Source organism: Oncorhynchus clarkii, chromosome 21 (genome assembly GCF_045791955.1).
Source record: "Oncorhynchus clarkii lewisi isolate Uvic-CL-2024 chromosome 21, UVic_Ocla_1.0, whole genome shotgun sequence".
Taxonomy (NCBI): Eukaryota; Metazoa; Chordata; class Actinopteri; order Salmoniformes; family Salmonidae; genus Oncorhynchus; species Oncorhynchus clarkii.
The window spans coordinates 23,977,833-23,999,484 of record NC_092167.1 but is presented as its reverse complement, the minus strand read 5'-3'; positions in this window follow the sequence as shown (position 1 = coordinate 23,999,484).

Sequence of the window (21,652 nt, the reverse complement as noted above, 5' to 3'; positions counted from 1 at the left end):
CGTTCAGGGGGTCTTTGTGTTTGAGAGTGTGATTTGGAAGCAGATGTTACACAAACCACCAAAACACTTCATACATATCTCAAAATAAGCTTCTTCGACCATAACACTGGCAACAATTCTCACTCAGAAAGCACACATTGTAACTTATAACACACCGATCTAAAAAACACTAACAGTGTCTTTTTTGGCTCTCCTTCATCTTTGCATATGGTAATATACTTGTAAAAAAATATATAATTGCAATTGCAATCAGATGTTTATGAAATTATTCAATATTCTGCTTAGATTTTCTATATGTTTCTATCTGGTTTCTGCAGAAATGCGCAACATTTGCCATCATTCTGTTTTGAATGTGTTTTTAACAGTTTTGGAAACAGTGTGTTAGTATTTGAAAACGTGCTGCAAATATATAGTTTTGCAGGTGGTGGAGTATGAATGAAAAAAAGAGTTAATGGATTTTGGAGAATGTGGTCATTGAATGTATTTTGTGTGAAAGCAATGACAAATTCTGGTTCGCTGACTGTGTGAAGAGTTTTGACAATATGACTTCAGTTTTGACCAATGCATGTTAGAAATTGAAAAAAAAACTGTAATATGCTGCACATAAATGTCTATGGAAATGATCCCTTTCCATACAAGCTATTGCTAGGATTTATGCATTTTAAATATCGCTTTGAGTTTCAAACCTGTTCCATATTTCTATTTGTATTTATTAAGGATACCCAGTAGCTGCTGCCAGGGCAGCAACTACTCTTCCTGGGGCCAAACACATTAAGGCACTTACATTACACATAAAACCAAAAATAAAACAGTACATCATTTAACATTATTACACCACTACATATCTACAATACAAAATGTATGATACATGTGCTAGCGTTTGTGTGAGCTAGATACATTCTCAAACAAACAATCTTGAGACAAGTAAACAATTGTTACAGGGTTTTAACGTTCAGAAAATACCCCTTTTGGCCAACATAAAATACTTATTATTTATATTAACATTGACCCGTGTATTTCACTGGTAAGTCAACTATTTACTATACTGCTATTACAGTTAATCAGAATGGAAAGGCTAAGCTTCCAAAATAATCCTTTGAATATTAAAACATCATGCGGGATAAGCATGCACTGTGCCAGACATTTATTAGTTCAAGACGGAGCAAGAAAATGGTGCCATGATTATGTAGGATGAAGTTAGTTTCCCCCAGAAACTGATCTAAGAAACTGATTTATTCTCCCTTATGGTTTTTACCAATAGAGAGAGACAATACACTTAAGAATGGCTGAGCTCAGATGATATAGCCTAATCTTCCAGCTTTTGCATCTCCCTTACCTCTACCCCATACATATTGTCATTGTTTCCACTTATGTTTCAACTTTCTAATTTTTATTAATGTAGTACCCATGAATTTCAGTATATTCCATATTAAAATAGAATGATGCCAATGAAGTTCTGGATTGTCTCTGTGGGAAAGCAATGCTCTAAATGTCCACATGAGGTCTCTTCTCATCCATATTTGCAGCATAAAAAGTGCTGGAGATCATACTGTTCAACACCCTCCAAACCAGAGACTCTGCCTTGCAGTTGTTCCGCCATTTTGATTCCCACCTTGGCAAGAGAGTGAGCATCGATATTATTGATACACAACTAACCAGTTCATAGCTGAATCGGTGATTTTCCACTGGGCATATTATTACTTCCTGAAAAGAGTATTGGACGTTTAAAGACATCTTTTCACCTTTTATGTAACTATCTGCAAATTGCAAATGTTTATTTGCACTGTCCCTTTTTGGGGCAAAATGTCAAAAGCAAAGACAGGAAAAGTAAAGGCCCTTATATCACAGCACTACATTGTGAAGTTTTAGTTATGTACTGATCATTGGTTCCCATTATAAACTGGTTGTTCCCAAAATAGTGGATTTGGGAACCAAACACATATCAGATTTATATCAGATTAAGTCTTTCTTGAATATACACACACACACACACACACACACACACACACACACACACACACACACACACACGCACTGCACTGCTTAACAGGTTTTGGCAGGTTCTAATGGCTCAACCCACAAGGCAAAAGTTTTAAGAGTCATGTCGCATTAGTGCTGACCTTGCTGATTGAGCTTGCTTATAATCACATGGGTGAACTCTGAGGTCAGCTGAACGGGTCATTTGTTTTAACTTTAACAACCATTTTCTGCTTCTCAAAGCACATGTTGAAGAAAACACTAGCAGACATGCTAATGTATGTAGCCTGATATTTGCAGTACTCGACCCAGCAGAGAAAGAGAGACTGGCTAAATCAAACAACTGGCTAAATCGTAAACAACAGGTGTAGACTAACAGTGAAATGCTTAGTTACAGGTCCTTCTCCAACAATGCAGAGTTTACTATGAAGATACAAATAGTGACACAAGGAATAAATAAATACACAGTAAATACACAGTGAATAACAATAACGAGTAAAGTAACATGGCTATATACAGGGAATACCAGTACCGAGTCAATGTGCAGGGTAACGAGAAAATTGAGGTAACTGCGTACATATAGGTAGGGGTAAAGTTACTAGGCAACAGGATAGATAATAGACAGTAGCAACAGCGTATGTGGTGAGTGTGTGTGTATGTGTGACATACCCACTTCCCAACTGTGTGTGTGGACCATGTTAATTCCTTAGTTATTTGGACACAAAGGAATTTGAAGCTCTCGACCCACTCCACTACAGCCCTATCAATGTGGATGGGGATGTGCTTGCCCCTCCATTTCCTGAAGTCCACGATCAGCTCCTTGAGGGAGAGGTTGTTGTCCTTGCACCACACTGCCAGATCTCTGACCTCCTCCCTATAGGTTGCCTCATTGTTGTCGGGATCAGTCCTACCACCGTCGTGTCATCAGCAAACTAGATGATGGTGTTAGAGTCGTGTGCGGCCACGCAGTCATGGGTGAACAGGGAGTACAGGATGGGACTAAGCACACACCCCTGAGGGACCCCGTGTTGATGGTCACCGTGGCAGGTGTGTTGTTGCCTACATTCACCGCCTGGGCGGCCTGTCAGAAAGTCCAGGATCAAGTTGCAGAGGCAGGTGTTCAGTCCCAGGGTCCTGAGCTTGGTGATGAGCTTGGAGGAGACTATGGTGTTGAATGCTGAGCTGGAGTCAATGAACAGCATTCTTCCATAGATATTAATTTTGTCCAGGTAGTTTGGGGCAGTGTAGAGTGCAATAGAGATTGCGTCATCTGTGGATATGTTGGGGTGGTAATTTGAGTTGATTCAGGGTGTCTGGGATGATGGTGTTGATGTGAGTCATGACCAGCCTTTCAAAGCATTTCATGGGTATAGATGTGAGTGCTATGGGGTGATAGTAATGAGTGAAAGAGAAAGAGAGCGAGACTGAGAGAGGGAAAAAGAGTGAGAGGGCAAAGAGAAAGAAAGATAAAGAGAGGCTAGTCATTTTGTGGCCCTTGTCATCAGCGCCCTGTTGGGACAACAGATGTGCGATGATGTCATGCAGAAAGGGATAGGGTGTGTGGCGGGGTGGAGCAAAAGAAGACAGCGTGGGAGGACAGCGGACTGGAGGAGCCTTGATCCAAGTGAGGGAGAGAAAAGGGAAGGGAGGCGGGCAGAGAAAGCAGGGAGGGGGAGAGGGAACACTTTTTTAGCCAATGCTCCTCTTCAGCCCTGCAGCCCAGTATTAAGTTATTTATTATAAAGAACACACTGTATATGATGAAAAATGAAGATGTATACATGTATAGTGCTTTATAATTCAGCAACTTTATAGTAACAACCCTAGAGGGCAAATAACTGTAAACAATTGTATTATCTACAAAATCCTATGTGCATCTACAAAATCATCACTGTTTAAGCTCAAGGGATAGTTACTGTGTAAATATGCTGAACTTGTGCTACCCTATCTAGCAGCACAACACAAAGCAGTGCTTTCTAAACGAGGGGGGACACACATGGTTGTAGCTTGTTTGTGCAGTTGTTGCAATGCTCAAATTTATCCTCCGATCCCCTGACTATCCTCAGTATAAGAAGTCAATTGTTCCCTGCGGAATGCTGTGACAATGAGTGTTTGTGGTCATTCGAGGCAAGCTATACAGTAATTGTACTGTTCACTCACTGCTGCTCAGAGACCTGTGTGTGTGTGTGTGTGTGTGTGTGCGTGTGTGTGTGTGTGTGTGTGTGTGTGTGTGTGTGTGTGTGTGTGTGTGTGTGTGTGTGTGTGTGTGTGTGAGGCTCATTGCTGCTGCACTAGTGGGGTCACCTCAAGGTCATAATGCTCCCAGTCAGTCACTCTATCAATTCCCTTGCCCTTTGCAATAACGATTATGCGATTATAAGATGAAGATAAACTTTTAGCTTTGCTTGCAGTTGTGGACTGACTCCCCTCCAGTCGAGTCCTCAGGTCCTACTCAGGGTAGTTTTTGCTGGCTTGGCAGCAGGAGAAATTAATTAAGGCCAAGGGATATTTCTGAATAGGTTTCTGCATATACGCATCCATTCCTGGCATTGTAGTTTGTAAGTGTCTGTGTGAGGGGTATTGTGTAGAGTGGGGTAGAGTTGAGTGAGAGTCCCTCCCAGAGAGCCTCAGAACCAGCGCAGGAAGGCAGATACTATGTCAACCTGTGGGACTCAGTCCAAGGAAAAGTGACGCAGTTCAGGGAGTGTAATTTTTTTCTACGACTTTGACTTTTTCAGGTTGTGACTGTGACTCTTTTAACATAATGTATCCTACAAGGCCCTCAAACTCAACTCTGGACCTCTAAGCCAGTTCCACTACGTTTATTTTCATTGTTCCCTTCTAATTTAAAAATAATCAGAGACTGGGACCTGGGACACCAGGTGGGTGCAATTAATTGTCAGATTGAACAGAAAACCAGCAGGCCCCGGACCTCGTAGTGTAAGAGTTGAATACCTAGGTCTTCCAGTACTATTAAATCAGCTAGAGCTAGACACGCTCAATTGACTTTTATAATGCAAAACTTCAATATGTCACTATGGTTCACAACATGTATGTAACCAAAAAGGTACGAGACTAGCATACAGCTATCATTGCCCTTGCTAACAATAACAAATAGACACAAATGAAAAATATGTTATCATCAGACAGTTAAATCTACCGGCAGTAGGTTAGCTACCACACCCCAACAATGCATGGTTCTGCTTGTGTCTCTGTCTCTGCCACAGTGTGGTGAGCCTGATGGCTAGGCCATGGACTGTTCCTGAGGAAAGCCTCCCTTGGTCGGGCTCCTTAGGTAATCATTCACCTGTTACCTGTGGTAACAGAGCTACAGCAGACAGCTGCAGGGCAATAACAGCACTGGAGGCACACACACACACACACACACACACACACACACACACACACACACGCACACACACGCACACACACGCACACACACGCACACACGCACACACACAGGGGACCTGTTATTGACAATCACACAGACTGCCTTATCAGTGAAAGCTTAGACCTACTCTGTCATAGTCTGTCACATTTAGTACTAATGTTTTTTATTTTTATTATGGGTATATTTGACTTTCAGATGGTTTCTATACTTTGTGTTGGTAATTCGGAAAATGATGCAGGTCCATTCAATAACGATATATTCTATTCTATTTTATTCTATGTGAAATAGCAGAGGTTATTGGGAGGCCTCTAACAACCCTGTTCTTCTAAAGAAATAAGAGTGATTAGCAGTTTATTCTGTGTAGATTTCTGACATAAGGTTCATTTCCAAGAGGGACCTCTCCCTCACAATGTCAGTTCAACATGAACACACTGTATAATAACTAAAGTTATTAAAGTGATTAGCAAATTATTCTGCATACATTTCTGAAACAAGGAGAATGAGGTTCACAATGTCAGTTAAACGTGAACACAGTGCATAATGTAATACTGCATAGCCAAAAGGCGCAGAAGAAATCCACAACCTGGATACCAGATATTGTAACAGAGCAGAGCTATAAAACCTGATTACATAACCATGGATAATAGATGTTAAAAAAGTAAAAATACCCCAGAGGCCTGAACAGGCCCTAGGGTGTGGCACCTCAGCAAGTCTTTGGTGAGGAGGAAAGGAGGGATAGAGAATGGAGGGGGGAATTCAGTTTGCAGTTTGTACTGCTTTGGTTCCGCCTCCTTTGCCGTCTTTGCCATCTCTTAACTCTCTCCTGTCCCAGAATGGTCTCCGTCTGAGCGCAATAGCCTGAAATAAAAGTGCGAGCTAGCTAGGGCCCTGGCTGGTTGGCCGCTCAGGCCCCAGAGAATGGCTCCTTTGTCTCAGCTGCCATTTACACTGTCTGGAGGCATGGAGAGAGAACTCAAAGACAGTGTCTGATTGCAAATTAGCACAGGCCTGTGAAATGGAGCTACCCTCACCCTCCAGTTTATTCCCTTCCTCCTTCATTCAGTCCTTCCCTCTGTACCTCAGATACTGTTGGTGCTGGAGGAAATTGGGAGAAATAGTCTTGTGAAAGCTACAAGTTTTTGAGTCTTTGATAGAAGTTATTCAACTCAATTCGGGAAATTTGAGAAATCAAGATTTACTTTCATATCGTGTGAATCTAAATCAGAGCATGTAATTTGTCTTCGCTTGTAAACTGTTGTTAAATTATTGTCCACTAATTTATACAGTATAAGTTAGTGGGCATGTACATAATTGTTTATAATTCATTACGGGTTAATTGCAGATTATATCTTCTCATTTGCCTCATAGGCTTCCTGTGTGATCTTGCAAACATTCCTATTTGGAATGAATATGTGAATGACACAGTATTTTTTAATGCTGGAAAAGACTGTGTGATATGATTTATTCTTAATGCACGGAAAAACAAGAGTCCTGCATCATCGGAATCTACTCTACAAAAACACACACACACACACTTGACACACAGCTTTAATCTCATTACATTTGTCGGAAGGGATCTATACTGTAGAGTCACTGAGTGCAGTCCTCTTAACCCATACCCATGATATTACTGTAATCTTACTGACATACGGAATGATACTACACTGAATAAAAATATAAACGCAACATGCAACAATTTCAAAGATTGAGTTACAGTTCACATAAGGAAATCAGTCAATTGAAATCAATTCTTTAGGCCCTAATCTATGGATTTCACATCACTGGGAATACAGATATTCATAGGGTTGTGGATCAGAAAAACAGTCAGTATCTGGTGTGATCACCATTTGCCTCATGCAGCGTGACACGTTTTCGTCGCATAGAGTTGATCAGGCTGTAGATTTTGGCCTGTGGAATGTGGTCCCACTCCTCTTCAATGGCTATTCGAAGTTGATGGATATTGGCGGGAACTGGAACACGCTGTCATACATATCGATCCAGAGCATCCCAAACATACTCAATGGGTGACATGTCTGGTGAGTATGTAAGCCATGGAAGATCTGGGACATTTTCAGGTTCCAGAAATTGTGTACAGATCCTTGCAACATGCATTATGTTGCAAGGATCTGTTCAGCATTATCATGCTGAAACATGAGTTGATGGTGGCGGATGAATGGCATGACAATGGGCCTCAGGATCTCGTCACGGTATCTCTATGCATTCAAATTGCGATCAATAAAATGCAATTTTGTTTGTTGTCCATAGTTTATGCCTGCCCATACCATAACCCCACTGCCACCATGATGCACTCTGTTCACAACTTTGACATCAGCAAACTGCTTGCCTACATCACCCCATACATGCTGTCTGCCATCTCCCTAGTACAGTTGAACCCGGGATTAATCCGTGAAGAGCACATTTCTCCAGCATGCCAGTAGCTTCGAAAGTGAGCATTTGCCCACTGAAGTTGGTAACGACGCCGAATTGCAGTCAGGTCAAGACCTTGGTGAGGATGATGAGGATGCAGATGAGCTTCCCTGAAACGGTTTATGAGTTTGTGCAGAAATTCTTTGGTTGTTTCATCAGCTCTCCGGGTAGCTGGTCTCAGACGACGCCGCAGGTGAAGAAGGCGGATGTGGAGGTCCTGGCCTGGCGTGGTTACGCGTGGTCTGCGATTTTGAGGCCGGTTGGACTTATGCCAAATTCTTTGAAACGACATTGGAGGCGATTTATGGTACAGAAATTAACATTCAATTCTCTGGCAACATATCTGTTGGACATTCCTTCAGTCAGCATGCCAATTGCACACTCCCTCAAAACTTGAGATATCTGTGGCATTGTGTTGTGTAATTCTGTGATATTAAGACATTATTGTGAGATGCTAAATCATAATTATGAGATGCTATGTCATAATTAGAAGATAGATTGTCATTATTATGAGATGCTAAGTCATTATTATGAGATGCGTTTTAGGTGGTGTCTATCACATGAATTGAATGTGCACTTTGCATCAGGCCCTCCTCAACTTTCAAGCATAACCGTATGTATATCCTATAGTCAATCTCACACTGTGTGTGTGTGTTTGCATGTGTGCGTGCGAGCGAGTTTGTGGTGATATTGTTATATTAATGTATTGGAGAGTTTTGTTGATGTGAGTTAATGTCTGTTTGATGTGCCTGTTTGGTGACATCTGGTTGACATCAGATTTAGGTTTCACTTCGGGCCTAAGAACAGCCCTTAATTGGGAGTTATCACACAATAATCCCTGGGTTCTCATGCCTTATTGCTTAAGTATCTCATTATTATTACTTAGTATCTCGTTATTAGGATTTATTATGCCTTCAGACTTTTTTCACATTTTGTTGTGTTACATTCTGAATTTAAAATGGATTAAAATAAGATTTGTTTGTCAATGGCTTGCACACAATACCCCATAATGTCATAGTGGAACTGTTTTTTTTTATGTTTACAAATTAATAAAAAATTAAAAGCTGATATGTCTTGAGTCAATAAATATTCAACCCTTTTGTTATGGCAATCCTAAATAAGTTTAGGAGTAAAAATGTGCTTAACATGTCACATAATACTCACTTTGTGTGCAATAATAGTGTTTAACGTGATTTTTGAATGACTACCTCATCTCTGCACCCCACACATACAATTACAGTGCCTTGCGAAAGTATTCGGCCCCCTTGAACTTTGCGACCTTTTGCCACATTTCAGGCTTCAAACATAAAGATATAAAACTGTATTTCTTTGTGAAGAATCAACAACAAGTGGGACACAATCATGTAATGGAACGACATTTATTGGATATTTCAAACTTTTTTAACAAATCAAAAACTGAAAAATTGGGCGTGCAAAATTATTCAGTCCCTTTACTTTCAGTGCAGCAAACTCTCTCCAGAAGTTCAGTGAGGATCTCTGAATGATCCAATGTTGACCTAAATGACTAATGATGATAAATACAATCCACCTGTGTGTGATCAAGTCTCCGTATAAATGCACCTGCACTGTGATAGTCTCAGAGGCACGTCAAAAGCGCAGAGAGCATCATGAAGAACAAGGAACACAGCAGGCAGGTCCGAGATACTGTTGTGAAGAAGTTTAAAGCCGGATTTGGATACAAAAAGATTTCCCAAGCTTTAAACATCCCAAGGAGCACTGTGCAAGCGATAATATTGAAATGGAAGGAGTATCAGACCACTGCAAATCTACCAAGACCTGGCCGTCCCTCTAAACTTTCAGCTCATACAAGGAGAAGACTGATCAGAGATGCAGCCAAGAGGCCCATGATCACTCTGGATGAACTGCAGAAATCTACAGCTGAGGTGGGAGACTCTGTCCATAGGACAACAATCAGTCGTATATTGCACAAATCTGGCCTTTATGGAAGAGTGGCAAGAAGAAAGCCATTTCTTAAAGATATCCATAAAAAGTGTCGTTTAAAGTTTGCCACAAGCCACCTGGGAGACACACCAAACATGTGGAAGAAGGTGCTCTGGTCAGATGAAACCAAAATGGAACTTTTTGGCAACAATGCAAAACGTTATGTTTGGCGTAAAAGCAACACAGCTGAACACACCATCCCCACTGTCAAACATGGTGGTGGCAGCATCATGGTTTGGGCCTGCTTTTCTTCAGCAGGGACAGGGAAGATGGTTAAAATTGATGGTAAGATGGATGGAGCCAAATACAGGACCATTCTGGAAGTAAACCTGATGGAGTCTGCAAAAGACCTGAGACTGGGACGGAGATTTGTCTTCCAACAAGACAATGATCCAAAACATAAAGCAAAATCTACAATGGAATGGTTAAAAAATAAACATATCCAGGTGTTAGAATGGCCAAGTCAAAGTCCAGACCTGAATCCAATTGAGAATCTGTGGAAAGAACTGAAAACTGCTGTTCACAAATGCTCTCCATCCAACCTCACTGAGCTCGAGCTGTTTTGCAAGGAGGAATGGGAAAAAATTTCAGTCTCTCGATGTGCAAAACTGATAGAGACATACCCCAAGCGACTTACAGCTGTAATCGCAGCAAAAGGTGGCGCTACAAAGTATTAACTTAAGGGGGCTGAATAATTTTGCACGCCCAATTTTTCAGTTTTTGATTTGTTAAATAAGTTTGAAATATCCAATAAATGTCGTTCCACTTCATGATTGTGTCCCACTTGTTGTTGATTCTTCACCAAAAAATACAGTTTTATATCTTTATGTTTGAAGCCTGAAATGTGGCAAAAGGTCGCAAAGTTCAAGGGGGCCGAATACTTTCGCAAGGCACTGTATTTTTGGAAAATAGGCTAGGCCTACATGCCTGAAAATTATTATGAAATTGATATGATGGCCTACATTGACAGAACATTGACAGAACGTGTGTTTGAGACCTAGACCTATGCCTCTCATTTGCATTTACTTAAAACTGCCTTGGTAAAATGAGAAAATATGCTGACAGTAGGCTAGCCTAGCCTATATGAACACGAGTCTCAGGTCTATTCTAGTAGGTATACATTGGAAGTGAAGGACTCCATTTAACACTTGAATAGACCGAACAAATTCTGATTGCGTTATTGAAAAGCAATGTTTTCCATGTTTTATTATAGAACAACTTCAGTGTGGTACCGCGTGTAATAAAAACGAGTGTAATAAAGAAATGAACAGGAGTAGCCAAAACGTGGTGCCTCAAGTTTTTTATATAGCTAGAAGATGTGATGAGTTTGCCGACTCTTTTAAAAATGTTGATTCAGAATATTATAGTGTTGCATGCATGCCTGCATTCTATAAAAAAACGGATGTGTGTGCATGGCTGTTTGTTTGCAGTAGTCTAATGCTCCACACTATCGACACCTCTTATATTTTGTAAATGTGTAATTGTAGTAGGACTATGCTAGGTCCAGTGGTTTTCATATCTGAGATAGTGCAGCGACAGGCAGGCAGCTGCGAATCACCTTAGCCAAACTTTGCAAATCTATTTCAGCAATGGCAGAAGGAACACAGTGAGTTTATCGGGTCTACTGATACACCGGCCCCACCGCCGATGTGGCGAGCGAGGAAATGTTGGTAGCCTATTCTGAATGAATATTTTTAAAAGAGTCGGCGAACTCATCACATCTTCTTTTGCTATTGATGCTTCTTTGCAGAAGGTTATATAGGCCTACTTTGCTACAATGTTACAATGTATCTACTCAGAGCGCGGGTCACTACACAGCCTAGTCTTCTTTTCTCACACTCGCATCGTTGTTGCCGTGGTGCAGCGAGGACACAATACTTGCGGGGGGAGTGGAATTGGACTTGAGGGAGAGAGACCAACACAGGGTGATGGTTGCTCAAGACTTGAACTTGAACTTCATCTTAAAATTGGCGTCCATGTCAAATCGACGTTCATCTTCTTTTTTCCATAAGAAATATACATTTTCTGTGATTCAATGACAAACTACAAGGAGATATGAGGAAAATACAGATGTTTGAAGACAAGCAACTAAACGTAACTTAATGTGCTCCATAAAAACAAACTGCTTTTATTGTAGGCAATGGCCGTTTCAAATGGTGTGCTGTCTGCCGGTGGATAGCATGTATTTTCAGTGCGGTGGATGACACGATTCAGCGACTGAGATGTTCGACAATCTCGTCTCGTCCGTAGGCAAGAGGGAATTAAGTTTTCACTGGTAATTATTTCAACCGCAAACTAAATAGCCCCCAACAATGTTATGTTGTTCCTTACAATGTCATCACAGAAAACAAACCAATATCAATGTATAATGCATTTCTATTTTGATTCAAGGGAGATGATAGGCTATAGCCTTAAATTCACAGTTGCAGTTAAAGAAAGAAAGAGGTCAGTTTTAGTTCAAGGTTTATACAATATCCTTTCTCTTTGTTGTTCTTAACAAAGAGTTGAAAAACAATGCTTATAGCCTTACCATCTCCACTAATCCACAATGAAGACCACAAATCCCTTTAAAAGGTGCATTTGTGGCATTTGAACAAATCTGCATTTAATAAAATAAAATGTAATTCTGTCAATTTGAGCTGTTCACACGGTAAATTGTCAGACTGAGATATGATTTGATTGTGTGGTTTTCCTATCTATTTCCATGTGGTTTTCCCTTAAATATGTTTTAAAATGGAATACAGCCTATATAGCCTGCTAAATATATACAACTATTCAGTCCTTGAGTCTTATAATGATTCACATATTATGGAACAAAAAGAGATCTATTGAAAGTTGGGAGATAATTGCCTTCTTTGAGGAGTTGAAATTAGTTGGTATTTTGCTATGATGTTGATAATAATCTCAGCAATGCATCCTGTGTGTCTGTGGAAGAAAATAGCCTACGCTACCCTAAAATTATTTAGCTGTAAATCATCCTCAGAATATTTTCACTATTTGCCTTTTTTGATGGTGATCATTTGTAATTTTCAGATGTAAAGATACAAGAGTATTTCTATAAAAGTGCTAAAATGTGCTGTGAGTTCTGTTTCTGTCCTGGCTTCTCAACCTTGGACATTGAAGAAGTGGACATTTCAGATCAACAGAAAGTCAAAGATTTGAAGAATGCATGTTATAGACATTGTAATAACAGGTAGGTTTAACATTTTTTAATTATTTAACTTTTCAGGGACACGAAAACAGTTTAAATCGTAATGAGAAATCTGCCAAAATATTTTTCTGATTTAAGTCACATTTGACTTTTTTAAATTACTGTACTGTGATTGCTGGGTGAAACATATCGTAATAGTTCTGCATTACAAATGAAAAACATTGAGTGTGTGATTGTATTTCTTATTTATAATGATTACCAAGTAATGGTTATTAGTTAATTTGTCCCCCAAAAAAGGCAGTGGGAAAACCTGTTCATGTGAAAAAGATCACATACTCTGTCTATACCCCCTGACCATCCTTCATCTATCTGAAAAGGCTTATGTTTAGAGACAATTATCGAAAATATCTCCTGTAAAAGTGGCAGAAAATTTTGATTACTTCTTCATTTGAGCCTTGAACCTGGCCAAACACAGACCAAACACAGACCAATTGTGCACCGCCCCATGGGAGTCCCAATCCAACCTGAATGTGATTTAGCCGGGATTTGAACCTGGGACTGTAGTAATGCATCTTGCACTGAGATGCAGTGCCTTAGACCGCTGCGCCAATCGGGAGCCCAACATGACAGGTTGACTCTCCCAGCCAAAGCTGTCAGTTGCACAGTTCAACTGAGAGAGAGATTATGTATTTTCTATACATAATAATAATAATATTAATAATAATAATGTATATACAGTACCAGTCATGGCATTCTCTCAACCAGCTTCACCTGGTATGCATTTCAGTTAACAGGTGTTCCTTGAAAAAAGTTAATTTGTGGAATTTCTTTCCTTCTTTAATGTGTTTGTGCCAATCAGTTGTGTTGTGACAGGGTAGGGGTGGTGTACAGAAGATAGCCCTATTTGGTAAAAGACCAAGTCCACATTATGGCAAGAATAGCTCAAATAAGCAAAGAGAAATGACAGTCCATCATTACTTTAAGACTTTGAAAGTTTCTTAAAGTGCAGTCGCAAAAATAATCAAGCGCTATGATGAAACTGGCTCTCATGAGGACCGCCACAGGAAAAGAAGACTCAGAGTTAATTCATATTAGAGTTACCAGCCTCAGAAATTGCAGGCCAAATAAATGCTTCACAGAGTTCAAGTAACAGACACATCTCAACATCAACTGTTCAGAGAAGACTGCGTGAATCAGGCATTCATGGTCGAACTACTGCAAAGAAACCACTAAATCAAATCAAATGTATTTATATAGCCCTTCTTACATCAGCTGATATCTCAAAGTGCTGTACAGAAACCCAGCCAAAAACCCCAAACAGCAAGTAATGCAGGTGTAGAAGCACGGTGGCTAGGAAAAACTCCCTAGAAAGGCCAAAACCTAGGGAGAAACCTAGGCTATGAGGGGTGGCCAGTCCTCTTCTGGCTGTGCCGGGTGGAGATTATAACAGAACATGGCCAAGATGTTAAAATGTGCATAAATGACCAGCATGGTCAAATTATAATAATCACAGTAGTTGTCGAGGGTGCAGCAAGTCAGCACCTCAGGAGTAAATGTCAGTTGGCTTTTCATAGCCAATCATTAAGAGTATCTCTACCGCTCCTGCTGTCTCTAGAGAGTTGAAAACAGCAGGTCTGGGACAGGTAGCACGTCCGGTGAACAGGTCAGGGTTCGGTGAACAAGGTGGACTGGGGACAGCAAGGAGTCATCATGCAAGGTTGTCCTGGGTCCTAGGGCTCAGAGTTTGTGAGTGGATGATCTCCGAATGTGTGGTTCCCACCGTGAAGCATGGAGGAGAAGGTGTGATGGTGTGGGGGTGCTTTGCTGGTCACACTGTCTGTGATTTATTTAGAATTCAAGGCAACCAGCATGGCTACCACAGCATTCTGCAGCAACACGCCATCCCATCTAGTTTACGCTTAGTGGGACTATCATTTGTTTTTCAACAGGACAATGACCCAACACACCTCCAGGCTGTGTAAAGGCTATTTGACCAAGAAGTGCTGCATCAGACGACCTGGCCTTTATATACATCCGACCTCAACCCAATTGAGATGGTTTGGGATGAGTTGGACTACAGAGTGAAGGAAAAACAGCCAACAAGTGCTCAGCATATGTGGGAATTCCTTCAAGACTGTTGGAAAAGCATTCCAGGTGAAGCTGGTTGAGAGAATGCCAAGAGTGTACAAAGCTATCATCAAGGCAAAGGGTGGCTACTTTGAAGAATCTAAAATATATTTTGATTTGTTTAACATTTTTTGGGTTACTACATGATTCCATATGTGTTATTTCATAGTTTTGATGTCTTCACTATTATTCTACAATGTAGAAAATAGTAAAGAATAAAGAAAAACCGTTGAATGAGTAGGTGTCCAAACTTTTGACCGGTACTATATATTTATACAGTGCCTTGCGAAAGTATTCGGCCCCCTTGAACTTTGCGACCTTTTGCCACATTTCAGGCTTCAAACATAAAGATATAAAACTGTATTTTTTTGTGAAGAATCAACAACAAGTGGGACACAATCATGAAGAGGAACGACATTTATTGGATATTTCAAACTTTTTTAACAAATCAAAAACTGAAAAATTGGGTGTGCATAATTATTCAGCCCCCTTAAGTTAATACTTTGTAGCGCCACCTTTTGCTGCGATTACAGCTGTAAGTCGCTTGAGGTATGTCTCTATCAGTTTTGCACATCGAGAGACTGAAATTTTTTCCCATTCACCCTTGCAAAACAGCTCGAGCTCAGTGAGGTTGGATGGAGAGCATTTGTGAACAGCAGTTTTCAGTTCTTTCCACAGATTCTCGATTGGATTCAGGTCTGGACTTTGACTTGGCCATTCTAACACCTGGATATGTTTATTTTTTAACCATTCCATTGTAGATTTTGCTTTATGTTTTGGATCATTGTCTTGTTGGAAGACAAATTTCCGTCCCAGTCTCAGGTCTTTTGCAGACTCCTTCAGGTTTTCTTCCAGAATGGTCCTGTATTTGGCTCCATCCATCTTCCCATCAATTTTAACCATCTTCCCTGTCCCTGCTGAAGAAAAGCAGGCCCAAACCATGATGCTGCCACCACCATGTTTGACAGTGTTCAGGGTGATGAGCTGTGTTGCTTTTACGCCAAACATAACGTTTTGCATTGTTGCCAAAAAGTTCAATTTTGGTTTCATCTGACCAGAGCACCTTCTTCCACATGTTTGGTGTGTCTCCCAGGTGGCTTGTGGCAAACTTTAAACAACACTTTTTATGGATATCTTTAAGAAATGGCTTTCTTCTTGCCACTCTCCCATAATAAAGGCCAGATTTGTGCAATATACGACTGATTGTTGTCCTATGGACAGAGTCTCCCACCTCAGCTGTAGATCTCTGCAGTTCATCCAGAGTGATCATGGGCCTCTTGGCTGCATCTCTGATCAGTCTTCTCCTTGTATGAGCTGAAAGTTTAGAGGGACGGCCAGGTCTTGGTAGATTTGCAGTGGTCTGATACTCCTTCCATTTCAATATTATCGCTTGCACAGTGCTCCTTGGGATGTTTAAAGCTTGGGAAATCTTTTTGTATCCAAATCCGGCTTTAAACTTCTTCACAACAGTATCTCGGACCTGCCTGCTGTGTTCCTTGTTCTTCATGATGCTCTCTGCGCTTTTAACGGACCTCTGAGACTATCACAGTGCAGGTGCATTTATACGGAGACTTGATTACACACAGGTGGATTGTATTTATCATCATTAGTCATTTAGGTCAACATTGGATCATTCAGAGATCCTCACTGAACTTCTGGAGAGAGTTTGCTGCACTGAAAGTAAAGGGGCTAAATAATTTTGCACGCCCAATTTTTCAGTTTTTGATTTGTTAAAAAAGTTTGAAATATCCAATAAATGTCGTTCCACTTCATGATTGTGTCCCACTTGTTGTTGATTCTTTACAAAAAAATACAGTTTTATATCTTTATGTTTGAAGCTTGAAATGTGGCAAAAGGTCGCAAAGTTCAAGGGGGCCGAATACTTTCGCAAGGCACTGTATATATACAGTACATGTTCAAAAGTTTGTGGTCACTTAGAAATATCCTTGTTTTCCATGAAAACATACATTAAATTATTTGCAAAACGAAAAGGAAATATTGTCAAAACATTGACAAGGTTATAAATAATGATTTTTAATTTAAATAATAATTTTGTCCTTCAAACTTTGCTTTCGTCAAAGAATTCTACATTTGCAGTAATTACAGCCTTGCAGACCTTTGTGTAACGTTTGTTGTCGGAAGGAGACCAAGGTGTAGGGTTGTAGGCATACATTATTTTATTTAAATGTTCCACCAAGAAAAACAATAAACAATACAATGAACGAAATGCTTCGTCGTGCAAACTACATGCACTCAAAAAAAGACAAGATCCCACACTGAAGGAGGGAAAAAGGTCTGCCTAAGTATGATCCCCAATCAGAGACAATGAAATACAGCTGCCTCTGATTGGGAACCACACTCGACCAAACACAAAGAAATAGAGAACATTGAAAGCCCACCCAAATCACACCCTGACCTAACCAAACATAGAGAATAACAAGGATCTCTAAGGTCAGGGCTTGACACTTTGGCATTCTAGTTGTCAATTTGTTGAGGTTATCTGATGAGATTTCACCCCATGCTTCCTGAAGCACCTCCCACAAATTGGACATTTCTTATGTACCATATGGTCAAGCTGCTCCTACAACAGCTCAATAGGTTTGAGATCTGGTGACTGTTGGCCACTCCATTATAGACAGAATAGCAGCTGACTGCTTCTTCCCTAAATAGTTCTTGCATAGCTTGGAGCTGTGCTTTGGGTCATTGTCCTGTTGTAGGAAATTGGCTCCAATTAAGCGCCGTCCACAGGGTATGGCATGGCATTGCAAAATGGAGTGATAGCCGTCCTTCTTCAAGATCCCCTTTACCCTGTACAAATCTCCCACTTTACCACAACCAAGGCACCACCAGACCATCACATTGCCTCCACCACGCTTGACAGATGGCGTCAAGCACTCCTCCAGCATCTTTTCATTTTTTCTTGATCTCACGAATGTTCTTTTTTGTGATCCGAAAACCTGAAACTTAGATTCGTCTGTCCATAACACTTTTTTCCAATCTTTTCCATCTGTCCAGTGTCTGTGTTATTTTGCCCATCTTAATATTTTATTTTTATTGGCAAGACTGATATATGGCTTTTTCTTTGCAACTCTGCTTAGAAGGCCAGCATCCCGGAGTCGCCTCTTCGCTGTTGATGTTGAGACTGGTGTTTTGCGGGTACTATTTAATGAAGCTGCCAGTTGAGGACTTGTGAGGCATCTGTTTCTCAAACTAGACACTTTAATCTACTTGTCCTCTTGCTCAGTTGTGCACCGGGGCCTCCCACTCCTCTTTCTGTTCTGGTCTGAGCCAGTTTGCACTGTTCTGTGAAGGGAGTAGCACACAGCGTTGTACGAGATCTTCAATTTCTTGGCAATTTCTTTGCACATACTTCCTTTCTCAGAACAAGAATAGGCTGATGAGTTTCAGAAGAAAGTGCTTAGTTTCTGAACATTTTGAGCCTGTAATCAAACCCACAAATGCTGATGCTCCAGATACTCAACTAGTCTAAAGAAGGGCAGTTTTATTTCTTCTTTAATCAGGACAAAAGGGTTTTCTAATGTTCAATTAGCCTTTTAAAATTATAAACTTGGATTAGCTAACACAACGTGTCATTTTGGAACACAGGAGTGATGGTTGCTGATAATGGGCCTCTGTACACCTATGTAGATATTCCATTTAAAAAATCAGCCGTTTCCAGCTACAATAGTAATTTACAACTAGGGTTGCAAAGGGTCGGAAACTTTCCGGTAAATTTCTGGAAATTTTCCATGGGATGTTAAAAGTCCAGGAATTTGGGGAGTTTAAAAAAACCAGAGAAACCGAGAAATTGGTTGAGGTTTTTCCTTTGTGTAATGAAGAAGTACGGCCATCTTGAACGAGGGTAACTTGAAGTGTGTTGTTAGATAGAGGCGCATGACCAGAAAGCTAGCTACAGTTTGTTTTCTTCCTGTATTGAACACAGATCATCCCGTCTTCAATTTTATCGATTATTTACGTAAAAAATACCTAACGTTGTTTTACAGAAGTACTTTGGAATGTTTTGGCAAAGTTTAGAGGTAACTTTTGAGATATTTTGTAGTCACGTTGCGCAAGTTGGAACAGGTGTTTTTCTGGATCAAACGCGCCAAATAAATGGACATTTTGGATATATATCGACGGAATTAATCGAACAAAATGACCATTTGTGATGTTTATGGGACATATTGGAGTGCCAACAAAAGAAGCTCGTCAAAGGTAAGGAATTCATTATATTTTTATTTCTACGTTTTGTGTCGCGCTTGCAGGGTTGAAATATACTTTTCTCTCTTTGTTTATTATGGTGCTATCTTCAGATAATAGTATCGTTTGCTTTCGCCGAAAAGCCTTTTTGAAATCTGACATGTTGGCTGGATTCACAACAAGTGTAGCTTTAATTTGCTATCTTGCATGTGTGATTTCATGAAAGTTTGATTTTTATAGTAATTTATTTGAATTTGACGCTCTGCATTTTCTCTGGATTTTGGCCAGGTGGGACGATATCCCAGAGAAGTTAAACTATCCCCAATTCAATGGAATTGCAACCCTCTGCATGCACAGTGCATGTTTCCATCACATGTGCAGTGCAATCTTCCATCACATGTACAGCTGATTCTCAATATCTTCCACTAATGAGATGCTGTTGAGCCCACACTACTACACTGTCTGAGCCAAGGACTGCATGCTTTCTGGTACGTTTTGATTACAGTACTGGGTGGGGTGATATATTTTACACGACATACATTATTTTTTGTTAACTAGTAAATAGTAGCCTACAGCAAAGTGTGTTTAAATCATTTCTAACTTGTTAATTTGTTAGTTAATTTTTGCCACCATGTGGCTTTTTACTTGTTTCCATACATGTTTAATTTGAAAATATTTATCTTACAAAGGAGTTGTTTAATCTAACTGTCTGTATTTTTGTTTATTTTTGTTTTTTTACTCTGTTTTTTCTAATCTTTACAGGAAAATGCCACAGGAATTATCTGATGTGTCGATACATTTCACTGCAGCTAATGTAGAAGGAAATGCTATGTACATTTGCAAATACTGTGCCAAATCATGTGAAGAATGCAACAAAGATGCAGACTCATCAGGCCAAGTGCATAAAGTTCCCTCAGTGCTCACAACAAGCAACCTCTGACAAAAGTCGACTTCTATTCGAGGTGAATCAGACACCTTATCGATAGCAACAGCTCATTGTCCTCCTGGAATCAGAAGTGTTTTTGACTCAATGGAGGAACGTTGTCAGAGAATTGCAGATGAATGTCTTGCTCGATCTGTGTATGCAACTGGTTCACCTCTGATGCTCACAGGCAATATGTATTGGAAAAGATTTCTGAATGTTCTTTGCCCAGCATACACCCCTCCAATCAGACATGCTTTATCTACTCATTTGCTGGATGCAGAGTTCAACAGAGTTTAAGTGAAGGTCAAGCAAATCATAGAGAAGGCAGACTGTATTGCAGTCAACTCTGATGGGTGGTTGAATGTTCGTGGGCAAGGAATAATTAACTACATAATCTCCACCCCTCCACCAGTGTTCTACAAGAGCACAGACACAAGGGACAACAGACACACCGGTCTCTACATTGCAATTGAGCTGAAGGCAGTCATCAATGACCTTGGACCATTTGCACTGGTGACAGACAATGCTGTGAACATGCTTGGCTGCTTGGTCTAAAGATGAGGAGTCCTACCCTCACATCACACCCATTGGCGGTGCTGCTCATGCATTGAATATGCTCCTCAAGGACATCATGGCACTGAAAACAATGGAGACACTCTACAAGAGAGCCAAGGAAATGTTATGTATGTTATGGTTAGGTATGTGAAAGGTCTACAAGTTACAGCAGCAATCTACCTCACCAAGCAAAGTGAGAAGAATAAGAGCACCACATTGAAGCTGCCCAGCAACACCCGCTGGGGTAGTGTTGTCATCATGTTTGACAGTCTCCTGGAGGGGAAGTAGTCTCTCCAAGAAATGGTCGATATGGACAGCCTCATCAAGAGGATCCTCCTGGATGATGTATTTTGGGAGAGAGTGGTAAGCAGCCTGAAACCTATAGCCATTGCACAGATTGAGGGAGACAATGCCATCCTGTCGGAAGAAATCCGTACTGCCCTGCCCACTTCACTGTTGCTCCAAGCAGAGGAAACTGCAGTTCTGAAATACATCAAAAAGTGTGAAGACATCTGCCTGAAGCCCATACATGCCTCAGAGTACATGTTGTGCCCCAAGTATGCTGGCAAGAGCATCCTGTCTGGTGCAGAGATCAACAAGGTCTATGGTGTCATCACTACCGTGTCTCGCCGCCTTGGCCTGGATGAGGGCAAGGTTCTTGGCAGTCTGGCGAAGTACACTTCCAAGTAAGGGTTTTGGGATGGAGATGCAATATGGCAGTCGTGCCAACATATCTCATCAGCCACCTGGTGGAAGGAACTTTGTGGATCTGAGTCTCTTTCCCCTGTTGCCTCTATCGTCCTCCAAATCCCACCAACATCAGACGCCTCAGAGCACAACTGGTCCTTGTTTGGGAACAGACCAAAGCATGCAACAGGCTGACCAATACAAGGGTTGAAAAATTGGTGGCCGCCCGCTCAAATTTTTGGCTTTTGAG